General features: G+C 39.2%; 1 protein-coding gene across 1 annotated transcript in view; it reads right to left on the bottom strand.

The window, feature by feature from the left end:
- Positions 1–22781, bottom strand: part of TTC28 (tetratricopeptide repeat domain 28) — a 604133-nt gene that overhangs the window by 222320 nt on the left and 359032 nt on the right. The gene's annotated exons all lie outside the window — the stretch shown is intronic.

Below are 22781 nucleotides of genomic sequence, written 5' to 3'. Positions count from 1 at the left end.
CAAAGAGCTAAAACTATGAAACTCTTAGAAGAAAACATATGGGAAAATCTTCATGGCCTTGGATTTGGCAATGGTTTCTTAAATATGACACCAAAAGTACAAGCAACAAACTGAAAAACTGAAACTCATCAAAATTAAAAACTTTATATAAAGAACACTATCAAGGGAGTGAAAAGACAATGCAAAGAATGGGAGAGAATATTTGCAAATAATATACCTGATAATGGGGGGGGGGGCGTGCCTGGGTGACTCAGTTGGTTAAGCGTCTGCCTTTGGCTCAGGTCATGATCCTGGGGTCCTGGGGTTGAGCCCTGAGTCAGAGGGGAGCCTGCTTCTCCCTCTCCCTCTGCCCTTCTCCTCACCCCCCACCCCCACTTGTGCTTGCTCATTCTCTCTCTCATGCTCTCTCTCTCAAATAAGTAAATAATCCTTTAAAATTTTTTTTAAATATACCTCATAAGGGATTAACATCCAGAATATACAAAGAACTTCTGCAATTCAACAATAAAAAAACAAACAACTCAAATCAAAAAGCAGGCAAAGGACTTGAATAGACAGTTCTCCAAAGAAGCTATACAAATGGCCAACAAGTACCTGAAAAGATATTCAACATCACTAATCAAAAATGCAAATCCAAATCACAATGAGGGGCACCTGGATGGCTCGGTTGAAGGAGCATTTGACTCTTGATCTCGGGGTTGTGAGTTCGAGCTCCACGTTGGGTGTAGAGATTGCTTAATAAATAAATTTTTTTTTTTTTATTAAAGATTTTTATTTATTTTTTTGACAGAGACAGACAGCGAGAGCAGGAACACAAGCAGGGGGAGTGGGAGAGGGAGAAGCAGGCTTCCCGCAGAGCAGGGAGCCCGATGTGGGACTCGATCCCAGGACCCCAGGATCATGACCTGAGCCGAAGGCAGACGCTTAACGACTGAGCCACCCAGGCGCCCAATAAATAAATTTTTTAAAAAAATCACCATGAGATACCACTTCACACCCATTAGGATGCTATTATATGTTTTAAAAAAAAAAAAAGAAAAGAACAAGGTTTTGGTCAGGACATGGAGAAACTGGAACCCTTATGCACTGCTGGTGGTAATGTAAACAATGCAGCCAGCAGCTGTGGAAAACAGTATGGTGAGTCCTCAAAAAATTAAACACAGGAATTTCACTTCAGGGTATTTCCCCAAAAGAGTTGAAAGAAGGAACCCAAACAGATAGTTGTATAGCCATGTTCACAGCAGCATTATTTACAACAGCCAAAAGGGAGATGCAACCCAAGTGTCCATTACAGATGAATGGATAAACAAAACATGGTATATACCCAAAATAAAATATTATTCAGATTTAAAAAGGAAGGCAATTCTGTTACATGCAATTACATAGATGAATCTTGAAGACATTATGCTATGTGAAATAAGCCAGACACAAAGGACAAATACATGTTTCCTTTATAAGAGATACCTAGAGCAGTCATATTCATAGAAAAAGAAAGCAGACTGGTGGTCATCCGGTGCTGGGAGGGTGGTGGGGAGGAGAATGAGAAGTTAGCGTTTAAAGGGTACATAGTTTAAGTTGGCAAGAAGAAAAAGTTCTGGAGATGGATGGTGATGATGATTGCACAATCATGTCAGTGAACTTAATGCCACTGACCTGTGCACCTAAAAATGGTTAAAATAGTAAACTTTGTTATGTTTTACCAAAATAAAAAATAAAAAATCACACATGCTCAGACTACACCCCAGATCTGACAAGAGTCACTCTAAGACAGTGAAGATCACTTTCCTGGTAGGAATTATGTATAAATTTTTATTTAAATCAACAAATGGAATAAAAATATTTTCCAGATCATTTAAAAATAAAAACACCCCACAATAAGATAATAAAGTTAGTTTCAAAGCAAAAGATAGCTAATCTTGTATCTCTTGAATAAGTTATCTACTGCCTTTAAAAATCACACAAAAAACAAGCCCTCTATTCTGCTTTAAAATACAAACTAAAAGGCACCTGGGTGGTCAGTCCGTGAAGCGTCTGCCTTAGGCTCAGATCATGATCTCAGGGTCCTGAGATCGAGTCCCACATCGGGCTCCCTGTTCAGAGGGGAGTCTGCTTCTCCCTCTCCCTCTATCCCTCCCCCCTGGCTCATGCTCTCTCGCGCGCGCTCTCTCTCTCAAATAAATAAATAAAATCTTAAAAAAAATAAAATACAAACTAAAAAACTAAGTTAAGCAAGGTAAAATAAGGGGAGATCAAGTGGATCAAGAAGATAATTAACTTTGACAGCTTTAATAATGAATAATCAACATTCCCAGCAAAGGCCAACTCTAAAACTATTCCATTCAACCTGGTAGCTCTATTCTAATGTAGACAAATAAAATATGGAACCAACTAGCTCATTTGAATACTCCAGATTCAACCAATTCATTATTTTCTTATTCCCCTAAACATTTATTTGAGATTATGTAATTAAAGTCAAGGGGTCCTCAAAACAATGTTCGAGGTTAGTAAGGTGGAAGGCAAAAAGCAGGTCCCTAAGTGCTGCTAGTCATGAAAACTTGTTCCCCACCGGCCCCTTCCCTTCTGCAGGCGTAAGAATCAGGACTGAAGAATGATCACCCATGGTGGAGAGCAGTAACTCTGAAGTCTCACTCTGAGCTCTCTGGGTTAGACACTGCATAACTTCTCAAAAATTTCCTCTTCTACCAGATACGCATGACGATGTTTTCCGTTTTCAATGAGAGGATTTTGAGAATTACAGTTCTAGAAAACATTCTGAGATGTTTAATTAAAAAAAAAAATCTTAAAAAGGGCAAAATTCTATTGCTAATGACTACCTCATGATGTGGTAATAAATAGGCTACACACACAGTGTGTCTGGGCTCCAGACGGAAGAGTCCAATAGTGGGAACCTGCTCTCCAGCCTGGTCACCAGCTGACAGACACCAGTTGGAAATTAAAGAATGGAAAAAGCCACGGTGGCAGTAGCCTGCATCCTCCAACGGCCGACCGACTGGCGTCACTTCTGTGAAAAGTCACAGATCCTGACAAAGAAAAATGCAGGCTCTTTTTCTACTTGCCATGGTCACATCAGCCCAAGTGGCAGTGTGACGTACAAGAGAGACAGCCAAAGACTGAAAGCAAATATCCCTGGCCCCGGAAAGGCCCTTTCCAGCTGAGCCGAGGCAGACTTCCTCAGGGCTGAGCAGCAGAGGCATGGAGCTCTGCTGGCTGTAAAAGGCTTATTGATCCTGCTGAAGCTTTCTGCACATTATTAAATCTAACTCAAGAGATCCAGACAAGACTTATTACAATCCATTCCCAGGTGAATGCAACAGAAGACTGCACCTTCACATCAGGGCGAAGTTCTTTGTCTTTTCAGGCCTAGAAAAGAAAACAATCTTCTTATCCTCACGTGAGACCTGGATATCACAGGAGTCTTCAAAGGAGATTCCTCCAGAGCATCTCCTTCACGTGCCATGACAGAGTCACCCGTGGGCTTTTCTTGTATTACACTAGTATTTGGGGACACAGACAGAGACAAGGAGGGGTTTAGCAGAAATGGGACATTTTCCCTTGGAAGTATACCCTATCGTGCCAGCTGAGAAGGGTCTGAACATTAAGAGTGAGTTGAACCCAAATTTTATGGGCAGGAAAAGTTTCCCAGAACTGTAAACTATTGAGCTCTCATTCATTCCAATCCCAGGATTCTAATCCTCCTCAGCCAAGAGGAGTGACCTAATAGGAAGTCTAACCTTATTACTCATTTTTTGTGTGAGTTTCAGGCAAAAAAGTGTTTAAGTAAGAGAGACGTGTATGACTACATGGGAAGCTTGTACTGGTAAAATATGTTTCAAGTATTTTACAGGTATGAATGATAATAAATATTAGTACATAACATTGCTGAACCCTATCCTTGCGTTTATTTAGGTAGGTATGTTCTAAAGTTAGTATCTCTAGCTTTTCTTTCAAACCTGTTCATGCACCAATGCAGACTACAGAATCTAGCACATATATTATTGGCAGGAGAGGGGGGGTGGGCAAGAGCACGCACGGATGAATTAAGCATTGTCTCTGCACTTGAGGAACCAAATGTCCATAGAAGGAGGCAGATATGTGAAACAAATGCCCATATAACATGATAAGTGCTTTAATACAGAAGCTAAGGAAACTCAAAGAGAAAATCATAGTATCTGAGTCTGGGTTTTGAACACAAGGCCAGAAATGAGCCTATTTCTAATTTTTAATTCCAAATCCCTGCCGAGGTCAAAATGCACAGCTTGTATCTACAACTCTTCTAACTCCTAGAATCACAAGATAAACCCAATACAAGAGGGGCTGGTGTCTGTAGATCACAGCTGGGAACAGCTCGGAGTTCTGTTTGGTTTACAGGTCCTGTGGGGGGTCGTGGAATGTTAGCAGTTTACACATGGCTGATGGGGGAGAGGCTAAGCAAGAGCCTTCAGGAGCTCAGCTCTAACAGCCCGGGCATGGCCATTAGGAAACTCCATGAAAATAAATGTCTGGAAGGAAGATATTTGTTGTTCTAAGGAATATAAGAAGTCAACCATCAGGTCATTTACCCTTCTAATCATACATTAATTCCAGATTTGATAATAGCAAAGAAACAATGAATAATGGTTTAACTTATTTATATGGAATTTAAAATATCAATCAATGGCTTGAAATTTTAAAGGAAGTTTTCTTTCTGATTTGGTACAAGGCTTAGATATTTATTCCAGACTTACGTACCTACGGGCCACAGTAGTTCTCAGTAGTGCTGAGAAAGTATCCAGCAGGGAATTGGGAGCCATGGATAATTTTTTTAGGTGTGAACCTACAGCCATGTAAGTCAAGTATAAATTTTCTTACATCAGGCAATCCAATGATGGGGAATGTTAGCCCACACACCCTTTTTAAGGGAAACTGCTTCTTCATCCCAGCCCCTGAGAGCCACAGCTGGCCATGTTGAGTACCACAGTATCTCAACCACCCATCATAGCTGAGTGAATCGGCATTGGCATCTGACTGAAAGACAGCCAGTCAGTTGGATGACCAATGACCTGGTTTGTCGTCTGGAATGGGGGGAAGAAAAAAAAAGAGTTCCAACCCATTGGATTAACACATTTTCAGGAATTTAAACTCATAAATATTAAGAGAATGAGGCAGTTAAGAGTGAAGCTAAAGCTGAAAAGGATTCCTAAAAAGAGAGGCCTCGTGAGGCAGCTTTGGGGGCAGGAGCGCTCATGGCGAGGCCAGGTGATGAGAGAATAGCTCTCAGAGAGCAGAAGAGACCTCGAGAGAGACCCTAATGGGCGCATGGGATAAAGCCAGCCAAAGCTGGTGGTCCTTAATGGAGTTTCTATTCCAGGGTATCCGAATCCTCATACTAAACTCCTGTTCTCTTAAAGTGCTTTTCACAGATTCCTGTTTTCTTGAAACTAAAAAAACTTGAGTATAATCTTCATTTTATAAATGAAGAAACCAAGACTTGGTGTAATTAAATAGTAATCAAATAGTCAACTGAGTGGTAGGGCTAAGACTGATTCCTATATGTGGCTTAGGACACAAAAGTAGTGTGAACACATACAATAATTTGACTAATGTATTTAGTCAGATTTATGCCTAAATGTTTTTCCTTTCTTGTATTTGGGGTTCCTTTGATGACATTATATTGTTTATGTAGTTTCTTAAAGTTTGTATCTAAATTTTATTTATATTTCCTATACTGTATTATGAATATTAATAATATGATATTATTTAAGCATTAAAATTCTGGATTTTTTTCCAGTGATAATTGTGCAGAAAATCAAGTACATTGGTGGAAAGAGTAATCTAAAGTGCTCCCAAGCAATTTATATTTGAGTTCTGGATATTTTTTCATACTTCACTGCTTTTAAATAGCACCATATATATCACATTATTATGCTCATAGTTTAATTATTTTAATTTTCCTTCATCATAAGAACATGTCTTTACACCTCAATGCCATGCACACATTTTTATTAATGTACTATCTACACACTCTTCTAGAATATTGCCAAGTTATTTAACATGTGAATATTTGTCTATTATATAACTAGTGAAATAGTGAAAAATAAAATGATAATAAAAAAACAACGCAGGCGTTGATTCCCTAGTTGCACATATGTATTCCAACTATCCTTCAGACATTAAAAATTCACCAGAACTACATTACACCTCTCAAAGCCATGTATCGTATTTGTTACAAGAGCACAAGGAGCCATAACTAATGTGCATTCTACAGCCTAATACATCACTGGCTAGATGACAATGTAGGAATTTGCTAAAATTGTTAGGGAAAGGGGAATTCACCAGGACCCAAAACTCAACTTTCTATTATACTAGCCTCATCTTCTAACTTAAAGACCTTACAGAATTAGGGAGAGGCTGAGATCCCCTGAAGTATTTATCCATACCCAGTGAAACAAAGGGGTAAATAAAATCCTCGAACACTAAAAGGCATACTAGGAAGACACTGTATTTTACTTCTAAATTAGAGCTACAATGTCGAATTGTTCCAGTGGGGTTGAGAACTTACACATAATAAGCTCTTAAAATATGCTCACTGATAGGCAATCAGCCAATGATAAACTCCAACTTAAGCTGTGATCTTTTACTTTACCTTCAAGGAAAGGGCTAATTAATATGTATCACAAGTGCTTCTTCCGTGAGTCTTTTTTGATACACAGCCAAAAAACATTAGAAAAGGAAAGACTGAGATGATTAATCTAGCTAGTCCACTCATATGGCAGATGGGAAATCAAACCCCAAAGAAGACTTTTCCATAGTCACAAAGGGTGTCATGTCAAAGCCACCACCAGTCCCCAGAATCACTTTCTCTTCGTCCAGACTTTACTGTTCCTCCAGTTATTCTCATGATATCTCATTGGTTTTTTATTTTCTCCATTCTAAAATAAGCAAGACCAAGAGTCCAGGGCAGGAAGCAACATTTGATATCTGGTCTACTGCCTTTACTCCCTATAGGAAAGAAGCTTCTCCCCCACAGAAACTCCATGGTAATCAGTGGCAAAGTCAGTGGTCTCTAAATCTCAGGGTTCTCCTTTCCATTAATAATCCCTTATATTTAAGGTGAAACACTGATTTAAATGAGGCTCTAACTAAAGTAAGGTAAGAGTGGCATTTAAATATGGGCTTTCAAGCTATAAAGGAAGACTAGCCCTATCAGATATGAAGAGACACCAAAAGTCTCTAGGATGAAACAATGTAGTCGTGGCACCTGGACAGACAAAGTGAACAACAGAACACAATACAAAGTCAGAATGGATAAGAGTACATAAGGAAATTTAGAATATAACAGTACAATCTCAAGGCACTGACACAGAAGTGGACTTTTTAATAAATGTTGATGGGGAAAACGGAAAAGTTTTTGGAAAAAGATAAAATCAGATCCATACCTCAGACCATACACAAGAATAAACTCGAAATGGGGCGCCTGGGTGGCTCAGTTGGTTAAGCGACTGCCTTCAGCTCAGGTCATGATCCTGGAGTCCCTGGATCGAGTCCCGCGTCGGGCTCCCTGCTCGGCAGGGAGTCTGCTTCTCCCTCTGATCCTCCCCCTCTCATGCTCTCTGTCTCCCATTCTCTCTCTCAGATAAATAAATAAAAAATCTTAAAAAAAAAAAAAAAATAAACTCGAAATGGATCACAGATAAAAATGTAAAAGCCGAAACCTATGATTTTTCCATTGTTAATTTGGTTAAGCTTGGAACTACATTTCCCAGAATCCCCTTCCTTGTATGGCTTCAGGTTAGAGTAGGCCACAAAAGGAGCGTGGGAGAACTTTGGGAGGTGGAAGTGAACCAGCAGCTCTTACTCTCAGAGAGCCTTCGTGGTAAGGGACGGGGGGTGAACAGATAGAGAGCTGCCTAGTAGAGTCCAGCGTGTAGTGTCTTCCTCCGCTGCTCCACATCCAGGTTTTCTTCCTAACCGCTGACCAACGGCAGTCCCAAGCCCATCCCCAGATACCAGGAGTAGTGACAGAGAAGCAGCAGCTTCCCCACAGACCCCTCCATGAACTTCCCCTTCACGATCCCACTTCAGCAGCTGAACACACTCAGCTTCTGAGATTCCTTTGCAAGCTCCGGCTTGTCCACTGTGCCAGTGCTTGAGGAGGAAAGATTAGTGACTTTTCCGCTGATCCGCCAAACCCCCCATCTGGACTTTCATTTCCTTAGCTACTCCCCCATTTGTGTAAGATCGAATTCCTATATTAAATCCTTTATCCCCTAACACTCACAGTGGATTTGCTTGCATGACTGATACAACTATTGGTCTTGGAAGTGGAGTTCTAAGGTAACAGAATGAAAAAGAATCTAGAATTGGTTCGCTTTCTTTTTTTAATTTTTTTTTTAAGATTTTATTTATTTATTTGACAGAGAGAGAGAGTGAGAGAGGGAACACAAGCAGGGAGAGGGCCAGAGGGAGAGGGAGAAGCAGGGGGCTTCTGTGGGGCTCCATCCCAGGACCCTGGGATCATGACATGAGCCGAAGGCAGACGCTTAATCAACTGAGCCACCCAGGTGCCTGGTTCTCTTTTCTGACTACACTTAAAGGTATTAGTGACCCTGTCACCAGGGTTAAAATGGGCTATGCCAAATGTCCCCTGGGGGGTAGGGGGGGCAAAAGTGCCTCCAATTGAGAACAACAAAATGTTCCAGGCCAATAACTAGTCTCAAGTACTGGCAGCTTCAGGGGTGACCTGTGAGGAGGAACCAAACACCAGCAGAATTATGAGATTCTGTAGTTCATATCAACAGAAACACGAGGGTTGTATTTGAGAATTGATCTTAATGGTGCTACAGTGAAAGGAACATAATGAAGGACAAATTTATTCATAGAAGCTCACTGAGCTCAAGCAACCGGAAGTGGCTCTAACAATTTGGATGATTGACTAAAACCTGGAACTTCCATCTCTCCTTTGTTCCTTTTTCCCCCGAACCCTTTTATCCTGCCTTCTTCTGGATCAACTGAGCAGTTTTTAGGATTTCATTTTTCTCTTCTATTGGTTTATTAGTTCTCTCTCCTCTGTCCTAACCCCCGTACCTCTCTCGCTCTTTCTCTCAGCGGATGCTCTTACAGCCCTCTTCAACTGGGATTCTATGACAGAATTAAGCCCTAATGCCCTAAGGTATCCACTATATATAATGATTTAACTCTTCTCCTATGCATCGTAGTAGAGTGGTACTAATTACATTCCACCCTTAGGAGAATTGAAACAAGAGTCACTCAGATCATTTTCTGTGTTCTGTAGTTGAGATGAGGAACTCCAGTTGAGAAAGGCTGCTAGGGTTTACAGTATGCATCTTTAACTTATTACCACCTACCTTTAGATAACAGTACACTGCTTCATGTATAATGTAAGAACTTTACAACAGCCTCGTGTCCTTTGAGCTATTATTGTAATATGTTTTACTTCAACATGTTATAAGCCCCACAACACATTACTATTATATCTGCTTTACACAGTAAATTATCTTTAAACAAATGGAAAATATGAGGGAAAACGGCATTTACATGTATCCACGTATTTGCATTTTAAGCTCTTTCCTTTGTGTAGACCCGAGGTACTCTTTGGTATCATTTTCCTCTACCTGAAAAGCTTCTTTTAATGGTTACCTAGTGCACGTCTGTTGACAACAGTATTTTCAGCTTTTGTTTGTCTGAAAATGTCTTTATTTTATCTTCACTTCTGAAGTATATTATTACTCCTTAAAGAAGTCTAAGGGTGACTTTTTTTTTAACACTACAAAGATGTCATTCTATTGTTTTTTTTGGCTTGTATTGCTTCTGAGGAGAAGTCAGCAATCATTTCATCTTTGTTCCCCAGTATGTACTTCAGACATTCTCTTTATCATGTGTTCTCAACAGTTTGATTGTAGTGTGCCTCAGTGTGGGTTTACTTTATGTTCATCCTGCATGGACAGGGTTCATTGCGCTCCTTGATTGTATAATTTTCATATTATTAGGAAACTCCTTGGTCATTATTTCTTCAATATTTGTATGCCTTATTCCGGGAATTCAGTTACACATGTGATAGAACACTTAAAATGTCCAAAGGACCACTGAGGCTCTATTCATCTTCCTTGGCCATTTTTCCTTTTCTTCAGTTTGGATGGATTCTATTGTTCTACCTTTAGGCTCTTTGATCTTTTCTTCAGCTGTGTCTAATCTGTTATTAAGCCCATCCAGTAATTTTTCATTTTTAATGTTGTATTCTCCCAATCTAGAAGTTTCATTTGGTTCTTTTTGATAGCTTCCATTTCTCTCTTCATTATATTAAATGTTCTCTTTTAAATCCTTGGATGTATTTATTATTTTTTTATTTTTAAAGTGTAGTTGACATATTATATTAGTTTCAGGTGTATAACATAGTGATTTGACAGTTATACACATTATGAAATGCTCACCATGGTAAGTGTAGTTATCCTCTGTCACCATACAAAGTTATTACAATATTATTGACTATATTCCCTATGCTGTACTTTTCATCTCCATGACTTGTAGATTTTATAACTGGAAGTTTATACTTCTTAAATCCTCTTCACCTATTCCTCCCATTTCCTCCATCCCATTCCCCTCTAGCAACCATCAATTTGAAATCCTTGAACATATTTATAATATCTGTTGTAAAGTACTTGTCAGTTAATTCCATCATGTGTATCACTTATTCGCAGATTAGTTTATTTCAAGACTTCTTTTCAAGTTTGTCAGGATGCGTCCAGCAACGGCTTTACCAGGGATGTTTAGTCCTACTCCTGGTCTTTTTAGGGTTTTACTAAATGCTGTGGGTGTCCAACAAGGTCTTTCCAGTCTGGCCCTGTGGTAGTTCTGGTAGTTGATCGACACAGCTCCCAAGTAGTTGTTTTTGTCCCAGGAGTTATTTCTGTCTGGCTTCATGGAAACCAACCTTATGCAAATACAGCTTAGTACACATCCATAGACCCAGAAGATCCATATGTCCTCTTGATTTCTGAAAGTGTTTCTCTTTTCACCCCTTCCTGTTGCTGCTCCACAAATTCCAGATACTTCAGACTCTCAACAGACTATGATCTATTTTTCTTCCACTCAGTGAGACCATTGGGCGCCATTTGGGTTGCACTCCCTGCAGCACAACCTGTTAAGTGGCTCTAGGTAGAACTAGGGTAATTTAAGACTCAGTTCTCTATTTCCTCTTTCTCAGGGATCACAGTCCTGCACTATTTGTTTAATGTCTGAAAACAGTTTTTTTCATGGGTATTGGCCAGAGTTATAGTTTTTTACAGTGGAAGGACTAACCCACTCCTAGTTATTCCATTATGACCAAAGGAGAATTTTTCTTTTTTTTCCTTGTTGTCTCTCCAATTTCCCATCTAACACAGTGCTGTCCAATAGAACCTTCTACAATGAAAGAAATATTCTATAATCTCTTCTGCTCAACATGGTAGCAAACAGCCACATGTGGCTATTGAGAAGTTAAAATGTGTCTAGTGACTTCCGAGTTCAGCTTAAAAATGTAGAAAACTGGAAAGAGCATCACTCCATCCTAAAGCAAGAAAAAAACTGGACAAAGTACAAATCAGTGTCTTTTCATGAACTGATGGACAACAGAGGTCACAGGGCAGAGAACTAACCTAAAATGTAGAGACAGGTAACTTCAGAAACAGGACCTGAGCATTTGCTACCTGAGACGTATGCTGTCAAACATCATAAAGCCAGTAAGAAAACTAAACTAAAAATTTTTAACAAACTGCTAAAGACTTGGTATGGTCTAGCATAATAACATAAAGCCCCTGGAGAATATCAACATAGAGAGGTTATCATCCTTATGCAGGTTTCTCCTCCAGCAACTCAACCAGGTTCTCACAGGGAAGATCAAGGAAAAAGGAATGGGACCTTAAAAAAAGGAATGTAGATGGCAGCTATATTCTCATGATGCTGAGGACCTTAAGCCTGCAAGGGTTAGTGTCCCCTTGCCTGAGACCCTTTCCTGAAGTATTTGCCTTGAAGGAGAAGTTAATCTTCCTGAGACCTATCCTCACCCCATGCCCTCACCACGTCTCACTGGTTATATACCAGGGTTTCTCATTTTTGGCACTATCAATATTTGGAGATAAATAATATTGTGAGGGGCTGTCCTATGTATTGTAGGATGTTTATTTTTAGCAACATCTCTGAACTCTATTCATTATATGACAGAAATAAATGAAGCTAACTGTATTTCAGATGAATAATATAATTATACTAAAGAATGGGAACTAACCCAAGGAACTTGTGAATCAAACTCTTGAACTTTTGATTATGTATCCTCAGACAAAGGCAAAAACAGCCATAAACAAACATTGAACTCCAGTTAGGGACTTTGTTTTGCATAGTGGTGTGAATTAGTACTTCTGAAACAAATTTTTTATATGGAAGGACTGAGAACAACATTGAGGATAACAGAAGTCAGGTTTCTCACTACTGAATAAAGGGGTTACAAATATGGAAAGAAGAAAGACTAGAACAAACACTGTTATGGTTTAGACTGGAATTGGAGGTATCTGCAGGGCGTCATGATTTTCAATACATGATTTTTAGTACAGTTAAATGTAGAAATAGCTATAGGCATATATGTATATATTATGTGTAAGTATATATACACATGTATGTGCATGTGTGTATCTGTGATACATCTGTATCCACACAAAGATATAGAGAGACATAGATAGAGATATTATGTATACAACTATTTTTCCCCACCTTAGTTTACAGAGAGGAATATTGTTAACACATTAGCAATGAGCACAGCTGTATTTGAGATCTTGATGTCTAAAAACCATTCCCCTCTAAAAGAAACCAGGGATAGCTGGGGAAATGGCTGATTCTGACACTTGGGCAGGGAAAGCAGATTATGAGCCTGAAACATCTTGTCACACCAGAAAGTAAAGAAATGCTCAAAGAATAATGGAGAATGTCAAAAGGACATAGGAATCAGCTTAAAAGGGCTCCCAAGTCTGGGACAACTTGAGCATCAAATCAAATTGAATAAAAATAGAAATAGCTTTTTAACCCACTTAACGAAGTAAAAAATAAAATGAGAATCCATGAGACCCTGCTGATATAAATGAATAAATAAAGGGTAGAAAAGGGAAAGCTCTTCTTTCTGGTAAAATGCCAACTAACAAAAATGGAAGGGATAAACAGGAAATATATGTAATCTAGTCTCAAAATGTATCCCCACAAATTACTTAGAAATTAAAAAGAAAAAAGTAACTGCACAGTACAGAAACCTGGCAGACCCCCACCTGAAAGAAGTGATGAAAATTCACCTGCCCAGGAAGGAGGCACTTCAAAACCATGTGGCCCCTGAGAAGATACACTGAGAAAAGTAAGCATCACTTCTGTGGGATTCCTGTCCCCCAAATGCATAACTGGAATCTAATCATGAGGACACATCAGACAGACCCAAATTGAAGGAAATTCTACAAAAGAAATAGCCCAAACTCTTCAAAAGTGTCAAGGTCATGAAAGACAAAGAAAGGCTGAGGAACTATTCAGATTAAAGGAGGACTAAGGAGACATGAAAACTAAATGCAATGTATAATCCTGGATGAGATCCTAGACCAGGAAACAGCCAGGTAGGACGTTATTGGGACAATTGACAACATTTGAGTAAGAGCTGTGGATTTAATAATAGTATTGAATCAACATAAATTTCCTGAATTTGGTAATTGCACTATGGTTATGAAAGGAAGGAAGGAAGGGAGGAAAAGAAAGAGAGAGAGAGAGAAAGAAAGAAAGAAGAAAGAAAGAAAAAGTCAGTCCTTATTCTCAATAAATACAAATCGAAGAGTTTAAGGGTAAAAGGCAAGTTTTCATAATTTGCTCTCAAAAGGTTCAAGATGGGGTGCCCGGATGGCTCAGTCTGTTAAGCATCTGACTCTTGGTTTTGGCTCAGGTCATGATCTCATGGGTCCTGAGATAGAGCCCCATCTCGCTTAAAAATTCCCTCTGCCCCTCCCCCAACTCACACAAGCACACACCCTCTCTCCTCTAAAATAATCTTTTTTTAAAAAAAAAGATTCAAGATAAAAAAAATATGGAGAGAGAGAAAACACGATAAAGCAAGTCAAAATAATGATTGAATCCGGGTACAGGGCACATAAGACTTCCTTGTACTACTCTCTCTTTTTAAAGAGTTTTAAAAAATTTTCCAGAATAATTAACATGCAGTGTTATATTAGTTTCAGGTGTACAATGTAGTGATTCAACAATTCTATACCTTCCCCAGTGCTCATCATGATAAGGGTATTCTTTGTACTACTCTTACAACTTTTTTGTGAGTTCGGAATTCTATAAAAACAGAAAGTTACAAAAAATATGCTTCCTCTCCTCTCATGTTTCAGACACAGGACTTAAAGTAGTTGGGTTATAACAATGTAAGAAAGTGATCATGAAACTAGAGAAAGGTAAATAAATCAATCAAAGGACTGGGATGTATCACGTGGTTATAAATAAAAAGGCCAGGGTCTTTTGTAAGTAAAAAAAATAAAAAACCTAAGCAAGGATATGAATGAAGCATTTATAATTATAAACAGGATGGCTGAAAACAGATTCATTCAACAGAACACTAGAAGTACCAGGAGCTTAAAAGTGGTACTTTGAAGAAAGGAAGCGTTGATTAATAAAATGGCACAGCGGAAACTATTTTTAGGGATCTCCCTACCAACACACAGATTATCCCCTGCTCTCTGTTCCCTCCAGAGAACACGCTGTCCAGTGTCACAGCACACCACTGCCGTCTACCCTCCAGTATTCCCTGGCACCTTGAACTTCTCCTATTGGAGTCTACTAAGACTGCTCCCAAATCAGTTTGTCACATTTATTTGTTACAGGAATTATAGCAGGTAAACCGATGAACTATGAGCACAAAAACAAAGCTCTTATTTCCTGAAAAACAACACTGAATTCTTTATTTTGTTTTAAGATTTTATTCTTAAGTCATCTCTACACCCAACATGGAGCTTGAACTCACAACCCCGACAGGCACCCCAACACTGAATTCTTTACAAAGACAATGAATTCATGGTGACTTCAATATAGGTCAAATAACTATCAATTTTTTTAAAATCATAAAAATCTAAAGAGGTTCTGAACTCAGATTTCTTTGTAAATGATGCACTCAATTCTTTCATCTTTTTGAAGAAACTGAAATTGTAAATGGATATGGTTTATGTAAGAACAAGTCTGCTGAAATCTAAGGCCTAAATTAAAAGAAAAAACCTTGTTTCTACACCTTAAAGTTGTTGGGTCAATGTTTTTTCATGTTTGTTTTAGTTGAAATAATATGCCTGGATATGTACATATCCTTATTATGGTTTCTATTCTAAATGACTTTTCCCATTAACCAATCAATTACTGGTGCTGACTAGTTTCGATAAGTTTCAACTTTACTTAATGCCTAAGACTAATAACCTGTAAAGGCAGAAGTATAATAACAGATTAATTTTAGAGGGCATGCTAAAACTGAACAGACAGAAAATTGGGCAACCATGCCCTGAGACAGAACTTTTCAAGCTGTGGTTCATAGACTGGCCCTGATCTGCAAACTGTTTGTTACTGGTCTGCAAGGAGATATATACAGAAATTGAGAGTAAGTGTATAGAAACATTTTTTTATCAAATTGACATAGTTATTATTCCTATTTAATCTAATTTAAAAATTATGGCTCATATATCTTTTAAAAAATTTATTTCGGGGTGCCTAGGTGGCTCAGTCCATTAGCGTCTGCCTTCAGCTCAGGTCCTGATCCCAGGGTCCTGGGATTGAGCCCCACATCGGGCTCCCTGCTCAGGGGGGAGCCTGCTTCTCCCTCTCCCTCTGCCCCTCCCCCTCCACTTGTGCTTTTGTGCTCTCTCTCAAATAAATAAAATCTTTAAAAAAAAATTATTTCATTTTTGGTTTGTTTTTGTTTTTTTGTATTTTACAAATATGTCAATTTGTGATGGATTGTTTTTGTTTTTTAAAGATTTTATTTTTCAGTCATCTCTACACCCAGTGTGGGACTTGAACCCAAACCCTGAGATCAAGAGTCTCACACTCCACTGACTGAGTCAGCCAGGAGCCCTGTGATGGGTTGTTAATTTAAAACTGATCCTTAGCCGCAGAATTTGAAAAGCCCTGCCCAACACAGGGCAAGCTTTGATGCTCCTCTCATGACTACAGACTATAGACAACTACAGAGCTAGGCAAAGTAAGATCTGAACTGGCAGGGAAATTCTTAGAGTTTTAGGCTTGAATTACAGGAAGTAAGGAACAGATATCTCTGTACACCCACCTCACTACTTTAATGACCTCACAAGCTAGCTGGAGCGGGGTGGAGGCCAGGCAAAGTGAGAGTATCCTCTGATACAGACAAGACAAGCAAGCTAAGATAAAGGTGAACAGTAGGGGGCCTAAGGGAGGTTCAGAAAAGGACAGAGGAATAAATGCAGAAGAGCTTTTCCCCCAAATCCCTTGACCCTAGACAGTTTATCAAATCATTCAACAAATACTGAGCTCCCATCATGTGACAGGCACTGGATATACATAATGTGCAACATAAAGAGAAATCTCTGCCCTCATGGAGCTTATATCGTAAAGGTGAGAAAAAGACAATAGGAAAATGAACTAATATACATATTTATTTTTTAGAATCTAAGATGTCATTGATTATTAGATGCATCCCAATTTCAGAGATGTCAAAGTATGAAATATATGTATTTACCAAGAAGCAATAAACATGGCAGTAAGTTAGATAGTGCTAAGTTGTGAGGAGAAAATAAAGCAGGGGAAAAGCCTGGAGGGGGTGAGAGAGATTGGACTATCTAGTCTCCAAGGCTCTTTCCTGATTTTTAACATTTCGAGCTAAGTGGATAGCTGGGAGAAAAGCAAACGGAAAGCACAAAGGCTAGATGGAGACCAGCGACTGCTTTACCGTGCAGAATGCTTTCACAAGGATGATATGGATCCACTCTGAGAAATCGCTTCCTCCCACATTTAGAGTTAACCTTTGCCTCCTTTCAAGTATAGGAGAAAGATTTTATTGAGAAATAATCTACCTCAGTGTTTTAAATCAAAAGGCAGGCAAAGAATGATTTAACTCTGGAGAGGAAAAGGCCTCTCATAAACACACCACTACACCTAAGTCAGGAAACAGACAGATCTGTGCTACTGAATGACTTAACTGATTGCAAGACTGTCCTCTTGCTAGCAGGGTATAAAGAAGGCAAATAAAAATCTGAAAAAGCTTCTAAAGAGAAACCTAAAGCTCTACATTTTCCCCCCCAAGTATTGACTGCATGCTCTGAATTCTCAGCACCTCTGCTTCCAGGGGCTCTTGATACATTATTCAATGTTTTTAATTCACGACAAATTACATCTAAACTTCCTCGCTCATGTTCATTTATGGGACATTTTTATCTTGTCATCTTTTTTCATGTACCGTGCAAGCAAGAAGAGAACATCCAGCACAACATACCCTTCAGAAACAAGCTAATGGCACAATTTGGTGTCAATTTCACAGCTCAGTGAAGTGAAAGTGATCTAGCTGGCCATCCACGTACACCTAGGAGGAGGTCTACTGAGAGTGCCCAGCCTTGATGTTACTTGTGTCATGCCTAGAAGCAAGATAAGTTCAAGTGGAGACATTATGTATTAAGAAAGAAAGCAGTTATCATTCAGATGCCCTTACAGCTTGCTAGAACAGAATGTAGAGAGAGAAAGCAGGCCAGACCTTCATTTTTATACTGTGGAAAGTTGTTTTTCAGAAGTCATGCTTACGTTCACAAATGGCCAGGAATAGTAGCTTCCCTTTGGGGTTTTGATAACATTTAGAGGCAGAAATTTCCTTCAGCAGATACATGAAAACTGAATAACTGTTTTAACAGTTCTCCATGCTTCGTGATCAGGGAAAAAAATCATAGACTTCCAACGATTTTTAATATAAAACCAAAATGCAGTAGGAAGATTATGAACCTTCTGTTATTAACAATTATAGTAATACCTATACTATCATTTATCAGTGCACAGTAATGATATCATTTCATCCTTGGGCCAATTCTGTAAAGTAAAGGGACACATATTAATGATTTCTCTATTTTATAGATAAGGAAGTGAATCTGAGGTGATATAGTTAATAAATGATATAGTCAGAATTTAAACCCTGTCTTTGGTGGAAGGATTGGACTATCTAGTCTCCAAGGCTCTTTCCTGATTTTTAACATTTCATGATTCTTCAAGGAGCTAATCTTGTCACTTTGCATATAATACCTTATATCGCTACTTACTTGTCTCATGTGTCAGTATTTTATACCCCACATACACCCTAGCAGAGTTGTATGTGGTAATGATTGCAGTGACCAAGTATTTGTCAACTTTATATGTAAAAATCTAACTCACTGAATCCTCACACCAACCTAAGACATAGGAATTATCCCCATTTTCAAACAAGAAAACTAAAGCTCAAAAGGGCTAAGCCACAGGCCAATCAAAATCTAGTAAGTGGTAAGTTCGGCTCTCACCCCAGATCCCAGCCTTCAAAGCTCCTCTTACTCCCATTGTGCTATGTGGCCTCTTGGAGGAGCAGTAAGGAGAGGGAAGGCCAACCAAGTACAGCAAACTAGTAAAAATAGTAAGACAGAATAAAAGGCAGGGATACACTATACTCCAATCAACCACTGTGTGCATCCCAGCACCTGGTTAGAAAAATGCATTTCTTGAAAGTAAACAGAATGCAAACACACAGTGAAACCATGAGAAACTCTACCAGAGCCCACGCTGAGGACAAGATCTGTCCCACTCTGGACAGCTATGCCAAATAAAACAGAAAAATGATTACGATCAATATATGAGGCACCCTTTCTAAAATACTACTTATTTGCCAACTGTAAACAATAGGGGATAGGGCTGCTGGGTACCTCGAAGGCCCGCAACAGACAATACTCAAAAAAGAGCGTCTCCGGTGACAACCCTCGCGAAGGAAAACAGACTGTACAGTTTGTGTGTCTGGGCTCTTCAATCAAGGAAAATTGAAGGAGTCACACTGCCGGCCAGTTCTTCAGTATGAACTTTCTCATGATTTGGGTGTGCAAGGCACTGGGATAAGGGATATAACGAGAATCATATGGGACTATGCCTGAGTGAAGCTCAGAGTGCTTACAAGGCAGTTCAATTCAGTTCAAGAATCACTAGCAGGCTGCCTCTGTGTTGCTCCAGACCCTGGGCCGGGCACCTAAAGGTGGCTGAGGAAAGGAATGAAAGCCAGCCTTCCGGCTGCTTGCACCAGGAGACAGGGACACAAACACTGTTTCAATACAGAGAGAGAAGAGCTCCCTATGACAGATGCCATCTCCCCATTTTCTGAGCAAACGGAGGAGGAGGATGCCAAACCTGGGATGGGGGAAGAGAAATAGGAACGGCTTGCTGGGGGAAGTGATATCTGATCTAAGTCTTATAATATGAGAATACCTTCACAAGGAGGAGAAAGGCCTTGTCAACAAAAGGCACAAAGATGCAGAGGTCAAGGGAAGGCCAAAAACGGTCTGATACATGTGGATAGCTAACAGCAATTTGGCCTTCTAGAGGTAACAAAGGGGATGAGGCTGCAGAGAAGACAGAACCTGGTCCTGAATGATTCTGATGATCATGAGTCATTGAAAGGTTGAAGGAAGGTAGACACACAGTCAGATTTGCATTTTAAATACATTTTCCCTGCTAGAAGCACCTAATAAAATGCTTCTTCTTTGCAAATGAGCTTGGATATTCTTAAGAAATAATAGCCTTGTATAATAAACATTCTAAAAGAACTAAGTCACACTGTTTGCTGCTTACTTGTAACAGGGCCTGAGCGCCAGTCAGTATCAGTAAGTGGCCTATGATAAATGACCCATTCAACTCTGTAGTAAGGCTGGGGACAGAGAGGGGTCTGAGTGTCCCTAATGGAAACAGCATGTGTTCTTGTATTTGTATTCACTGAACACACCACATGTGGTGCCCACACATGGCTGAAAACTCCAGGAAACCTTAGAGCCCCCATCTATCTCCCTGACAGTTCTCACTGTAGCCAGCTTAGAAACCAGGGGCCAGGCTGGGGGTTGAATTTACTTTAATCGTATCTACTCCTTTCTTGGGGTCTCATTCGCCATGGAAAAAAAGGAGACTTAATTCCAGAGGTGCTCTTTAATTAAGGAGGACAACAGAATTTAAAACAGAACATAATTCTCAACACTGCCAACTACAAAAATAGTGTGAAGATAGCCTATATATACCCTACACCACATACAGTACTCAAATAAATAGGAAGGGTTTTTTTGGATATTTTTGTGGGGTTTTTTTGTTTTGTTTTGTTTTGTTTTTTTTCAGCTCAATAGCTAGTAAAGAGGAAAGACTTGGAATATGATCCCACTTTCTGGCTGCTGCTCTGTCCTTCATAATATACACCCAAGGAAGCCACACTAGAGTGTGCTCTCCATTGATGTTTACTTAGGGAGAAAGAAAGGATCCTGCCCAAAGTACCTTGTAAACCTATATGGCTTCTAATCCATGAGGTCAAGAATAAAGGTCCACACTCTTATTTCACATCAAAGTTCTCTTGCAGGTTTGTTTCCAAATTCATTTCATGAGGGATTGATAATTCACAAGTCTAGCTTCTCCACTTTTCCACATAGTGAGAAAAAACTAAAAACTTAAAGCAGTATGGGGTATTTAACACAGGGAGGATATACAGAACTACACAAACTGTTTTTCCTTTTATACCAGCCTTACCATGTGAGTAAATATGTCCTTCCAAACATAAATACTGCACAAGTTAATTAATAATAGGTAGGACCCGCAGGAATAATATTAATTCCTTAATGCCCCAAATTCTTCCATTTGCACTGTATGATAGAATTCTTTATATAGCCTAATAATCTATTCCCAGAAGAAAAACACAATGTGACTAACTACCATAACTGGGGAAGTGAGAGTAACACCGAGATTTGAAAGCACAGCTCTTGAAATGAGACAAACCCAGGTTTCAGACCCCAACTCCACCACTAGGGAGCTCTAACCCTGAGTCTGCTCATTTGTAAAATGAGGACAAGAACAGTATCTGCCCCACTGGGTAGCTGTGAGGATTAAATAAGTGAATGCACAGAAAGCTTCTGCTTCAGCATCTGGCACACAGAAAATGTTCAATATCTGTAAGCTCTAATTATCTTTCTCATCACTACTTCTCAAAGGGTAGCAAGGTGACTCACCATCCCTGCAGATCTTAGGAGTAGGGAGAACAAAATCTCCCACAGGTAGTTTTTTTAAAAAAATACAATCTTCAAAATTAATTTTGAATTATACAAGTAGTACATGAAGACATTCTCCTTTGCCAGAGATAATTTAAGTGAATTCCTACTTGGAGTCAGAGGTCTGAATGAGATAATGTCTTGTAATCTCCCGTTGCTCGAAGAACTGATGAATTTCCCAAGGACAGGGCAAAAGGGCAGCACCTCCACCAGGACTTGTAATGCAACTGGGATTCAGCCAAGCTTCACTTCCCCCTGCGGCAGAGTTGTGTGCCCTCCATGGCCGCCTTGAGCTCTCCCTGAGACGGGCAGGCCCTTAATGGTAAACACATTGTCCAGCAAAATGAGAGGATGGATGTGTTTCCAGCTCAGGAAACTTAATAAAAATTCTTTATCTATTTTATTGAAAACTCAGTTCTGAGACATTACCTCAGAGGTCAGGCCTGAAGACCAACCACTCACTCACTATTTCATGTTGAGACCAATTCACTGTTCCTCAGAGCAGCATCTTTGAGATTTCACTCCTCTTGTTGTGATTAAAATGAGGACTCTCAGCCACTTAAATATAACATTTCAATTAACATTCAACTAAGAAGTGAATTCTACACATAAGAGAGGTGTCTAATGTAAGTAACTGCCAAATCATGGTCCTGGAAGACAGTCCTGAGATTCATAAACCATTTTCAATATTTCAAAGGCCTCTAGGAAACTGTAAAGTGTGCAATCTAACCAAAATGTCACATTTCTTTGCTGTGCCTGCAATTCCATCAGCATAGTATAGTCATGATGATATTCATCCTGATCATTTCAGTGGGATGTTTTTCTTTTCAATGTCTTAGAGGACATGCACAGAAAAGACTATACAGGCATTCCTTGTTTTATTTATTATTATATTTCAAAATTCAAAACTCCGCTTCACTCTTAAGATTTCAAGCTTAGTTTTCTGATTATTCTCTTTCTACTCTCACATTTAAAGAGACACTGTTTTAAACTCACATGCTTTAAACTACATTTATAAATTTAATATATTCAGTTCTCTTTTGAAGTTCTCTAGTTATCTGACAGAGAAAGAATGTAGGTAATTCTTTTTGTCTTAAAGATTTTATTTATTTACTTACTTATTTGAGAGAGAGAGAGTGCGAGTGGAGGGAGGGGCAGAGGGAGAAGGGCATAATCCCAAAGGGCTCGATCTCACGACCCTGATCATGACTTGAGCCAAAACCAAGACAGTCAACTGACCAAGCCACCAGGCACCCCTGTAGGTAATTCTTATGAATAAATGTTCAAATATGTTTGTTTGCAGGTTTGTTTCCAAATTCATTTCATGAGGGATTGATAATTCACTAGTCTAGCTTCTTTCTTTAATTCTTGGGCTCTCTAATATTCCAATATTGTTTACAAACTTAGGCGTTCTAATTCAAAATCTTAAGTCTAATCAATTACTCAGATACATATATTAAGAAT

This window comes from Neomonachus schauinslandi, chromosome 14, assembly GCF_002201575.2.
Source record: "Neomonachus schauinslandi chromosome 14, ASM220157v2, whole genome shotgun sequence".
Classification (NCBI taxonomy): Eukaryota; Metazoa; Chordata; class Mammalia; order Carnivora; family Phocidae; genus Neomonachus; species Neomonachus schauinslandi.
This window is presented reverse-complemented; position numbering and strand designations above follow the sequence as displayed.